We start from the raw sequence: 4,818 nt of genomic DNA, 5'->3' as shown, positions 1-4,818 counted from the left end.
ACAGTTTTATCAGACCAGAGGACATTTCTCCAAAAAGTACAATCTTTGTCCCCATTTGCAGTTGCAAACCGTAGTCTGGCTTTTTATGGCGGTTTTGGAGCAGTGGCTTCTTCCTTGCTGAGCTGCCTTTCAGGTTATTTCGATATAGGATTCGTATTACTGTGGATATAGATACTTTTGTACCTGTTTCCTCCAGCATCTTCACAATGTCTGTTGTTGTTCTGGGATTGATTTGCACTTTTCGCACCAAAGTACGTTCATCTCTACGAGACAGAATGTGTCTCCTTCTTGAGCGGTATTACTTCTGCGTGCTCCCATGGTGTTTATACTTGCGTACCATTGTTTGTACAGATGAACGTGGTACCTTCAGGCGTTTGGAAATTGCTCCCAAGGATGAACCAGACTTGTGGAGGTCTACACATTTTTTTCTGAGGTCTTGGCTGATTTCTTTTGATTTTCCCATGATGTCAAGCAAAGAGGCACTGAGTTTCAAGGTAGGCCTTGAAATACATCCACAGGTACACCTCCAATTTTTATTTCACCTTTATTTAACCAGGTAAGCCAGTTGAGAACAAGTTCTCATTTACAACTGCGACCTGGCCAAGATAAAGCAAAGCAGTGCGGTAAAAACAACAGTAACACAGAGTTACATATGGAATAAACAAAACGTACAGTCAATAACACAATAGAAAATCTATATACAGTGTGTGCAAATGTAGTACGTTATGGAGGTAAGGCAATAAATAGGCCATAGTGCAAAATAATTACAATTTAGTATTAACACTGGAGTGATAGATGTGCAGAAGATGATGTGCAAATAGAGATACTGGCGTGCAAATGAGCAAAATAAATAACAATGTAAATAACAATATGGGGATGAGGTAGTTGGGTGGGCTAATTACAGATGGGCTGTGTACAGGTGCAGTGATCGGTAAGCTGCTCTGACAACTGATGCTTAAAGTTAGTGAGGAAGATAAGTGTCTCCAGCTTCAGAGATTTTTGCAGTTCGTTCCAGTCATTTGCAGCAGAGAACTGGAAGCAATTGACTCAGAAGCTTCTAAAGCCATGACATCATTTTCTGGAATTTCCCAAGCTGTTTAAAGGCACAGTCAACTTAGTGTATGTAAACTTCTGACCCACTGGAATTGTGATACAGTGAATTATAAGTGAAATAATCTGTCTGTTAACAATTGTTGGGAAAATTACTTGTGTCACGCACAAAGTAGGTATCCTAACCGACTTGCCAAAACTATAGTTTGTTAACAAGAAATTTGTGGAGTGGTTGAAAAATGAGATTTAATGACTCCAACCTAAGTGTATGTAAACTTCTGACTTCAACTGTATATATTACCAAACAATATGGTCATAGTCTCAATCTGATTTCTTCCTTTCCATGTCTCCTTCCTTGTCTCCTTTCCTTGTCTCCTATCATTTTTAACCACCACAGATCTGACACACCTCACCATTTGAACGCAATATGATGGAACTCTATTAACCTACCAGGCCTCTCACATCTCAGTCATAACAAAGGAATGGAACTCTATCAACCTACCAGTCCTCTCACATCTCAGTCATAACAAAGGAATGGAACCCTGTCAACCTACCAGGTCTCTCACATCTCAGTCATAACAAAGGAATTGAACACTATCAACCTACCAGTCCTCTCACATCTCAGTCATAACAAAGTAAAGGTAACAACCATAACCAGCAGTATTAGAATACTGCCTAAATCTTAACCTGGACATTGGCATGAGAGACAACATAATAGCGAACACACACACTAATGTACCTGGAGGCCTTGAGTCTTGACATGGTGCATTCTGGGCAAAAGAGGGCAGTGTTTAACTCAACCAGCTAAAGGAATGATTGGCAGAGACTAGGCCAGAGGTAATCAACCCTGTTTCTGGAGCGCATCAGGTACTGCAGGATTTTGTCCCAACTAGGCACCACACTGTATGTGGTTGTGTATGTGAAGGGAAAGGGGGATACCTAGTCAGTTGCACAACTGAATGCATTCAACCAAAATGTGTCTTCCACATTTAACCCAACTCTTCTGAATCAGAGAGGTGCAGGGGGCTGTCCACATTGAACCCTTCTGAATCAGAGAGGTGCAGGGGGCTGCCTTAATCGACATCAGGGAGCAGTGGTTGTTGGGGTTTAACTGCCTTTCTCAAGCAGAGAAACGGCAGATTTTCCACCTTTACCGGCTTGGGAGTCAAACCAGCAACCTTTCGATTACAGCCCAACGCTCTTAAACACTAGGCTATGTGTGTGTGTGTGTGTGTGTGTGTGTGTGTGTGTGTGTGTGTGTGTGTGTGTGTGTGTGTGTACTGTGCTAAGGGGCTACCTGTGTGTGTGTGTGTGTGTGCGTGTGTGTGTGTGTGTGTGTGTGTGTGTGCGTGTGTGTGCGTGTGTGTGCGTGCGTATGTGCACTGTGCTATGGTTTTTGTGGTTTGAGGGGTACTTGTGCCTGTAGGAGCCTGTTCTCAGCAAGAGAGGAGGGACTGTGAAAATAACCACAAGAGCGCTGGTATAACAAGGCCCCCTGAAAGCTGAACATTTCAATGCTGATTCTGTATCTTAAAAGACAATTCATCTCAATTACAAGTTGACATTGAATCAATATATTTTGACATCATGGCAAGATACAAGATCCTAACCTTTACTGTGATGTATTTCATTCAGGCTTGGACATTGGGTTTGGACTCCAAGATGGTAAGAGAATAAACTATTTAGAGAGAGAGAGAGAGAGAGAGAGAGAGAGAGAGAGAGAATGAAAGAGGGAGAGGGAGAGGGCATTTAAATGCATTTAAATATATAAAACCTTTCCTCTGTTTTACACGTGTTGCCTGTTTTTTCCCCTCCATATTCTCTGAAGGTTCATCTCCATCAGCCTGGACTGAATTCCAGCATACCCTTAGACATGGTCCCTAACTCTGTTGATGACATGTATAACGGCTGCACTGAACAAATGTACAACAAGGTGCGGAAGGAATATCTTCCAAATGAAAACAGAAATGTAGTTCATCTTCAATGAATCCTGGAAAAAGGCAAGAGGATGTGCAAAAAATGTGAATGACCGATTCAAAAAGGACAAGTCCAAGTACAATTCTAGAGACAAACTTACACATGATCATGTCAAGGCTATCTGTGCTTACACAGGAGGTCAAAGTAAGATGTACCCAGAGATCAACCAAGCAGTCCGGACCAATAGAACAGAGTACACAACCTCCTTCCAGTTCCACTCCCTGCATTTCCTGCTGACTGACGCCATTCGCCTCCTGAAACTAAACCAAAAGACCTGTCACACCACATACCGGAGAACCAACTTGGAGTTTGTCGGTAAAGTTAACAAAATAATCAGATTCGGCTACTTTGCCTCCAGCTCTTTCCTAGAGAACTTGACACATTTTGGAGAGAAGTCCTGCTTTGAGGTAAAGACATGTTTTGGCGCTGATCTGAAGTCCTACCCCAAAATGGGGAATCGTGAAAAGGAGGTGTTGATTCCACCGTATGAAGTGTTCAAAGTTACTGCCGTGCTGAAGAAAGAAAATGATAAAAACCTTTGGTGCGATGTTGTGTACAAACTAGAGAGTATCAAACCCCCCAAGAGTAACCTGAATTGCAACATTTTTAAGACGCCAATTATTAATTAAGAAAAATCTATGTTGATCTTGAGTAATTGTCCCTAAAGAGGATTTAAATAAAACAGCCAGGCTGCTTATCCTTCTTAAAGTAAATAAAGCCAAACAATGTGTTTTCAGTGTCTGAAGCTTTTATTGTATTAAGTTGATTTGTTCATTGGTGGATGTTACATACAAACCTCATCCTGACTACCTGAAATAGTGATTAATAAGATATTTGTACTAGCCTGTGTATCAGACTCCATAGGAGACTTTAAAATACTTAAATGCCTTCTGCAACTTCTGGCAAAATGAATAAAGAAAATCAATGAGCTTGACTACAGTACGTCTAATCCTTTTTATTTGAACTTTCACTGTACTACATTTAGACAAACTAATGTTACAACATTAAATGGGCCACTGATTAAGATATAATATAACATACCACAAGTTGAATTGTCCAATAAAGTGATACTGGAAACTACCAATTGCTGGGGGGAATATTTACTGTCATTTCTTTCTTAGTGCAGCAATAGCAAACAACGGGTTACAAACATTTAAACAAATGACTAAATATTACCACTAGCTTCAACTTCACAAAACGCCCCGCCCGGATTGGCCCACAGGCATCACCAGCTGATTCTCATAAGAGGTGGGGCCCCGCCCCTGCCGTCCTTGATTGGCTTCGAAGTTTATAATAGGGGCCTCAAGGTTTGCCGTAGTGCTGTTTTCCTTATTCCCTGATAGCTGATTAATTGGTTGGTTGATTGATCGGCTGATCGATAAATCAATTGATTGATTATTGGTATGTTTGCTGTTAGTATTCCAGGCCTGAATCAGTCCCTGATTAGAGGGGAAGGATGATGAGGAGGTTTAAGGGTCTTTCTGTACTGTTACTATGGGGAACCTTTTCTCAGTATCAGCAGTGCTGCTGCTGGTGTTGGTCATGTTCACATATAGCTCAGTATGTGTGAACAAACAATTCTCAGAAGCCATGTGGTGTTTCCTGCCTGTGTGTGAGTGTGATTGTGAGTGTGTGTTTGTGTGTGTGTGTGTGTCAGTGTGTGTTTGTGTGTGTGTGTGTGTGTGTGTGTGTGTGTGTGTGTGTGTGTGTGTGAGTGTGTATTGTACTTTTGTATTTGCACAAAATGTAAGTGTAATTTCTCAGAAGCACAGAGGGGCTGTGACTACCTTG

The 4,818-nt window shown here is 41.5% G+C and overlaps 1 pseudogene; it reads left to right on the top strand.

Annotated features, from left to right (window-relative positions):
• Positions 1-2,637: 2,637 nt before the first annotated feature.
• Positions 2,638-3,757, top strand: LOC123483507 (annotated as a pseudogene).
• Positions 3,758-4,818: the final 1,061 nt, after the last annotated feature.

This window comes from Coregonus clupeaformis, unplaced genomic scaffold, assembly GCF_020615455.1.
Source record: "Coregonus clupeaformis isolate EN_2021a unplaced genomic scaffold, ASM2061545v1 scaf0139, whole genome shotgun sequence".
Taxonomy (NCBI): domain Eukaryota; kingdom Metazoa; phylum Chordata; class Actinopteri; order Salmoniformes; family Salmonidae; genus Coregonus; species Coregonus clupeaformis.
This window is presented reverse-complemented; position numbering and strand designations above follow the sequence as displayed.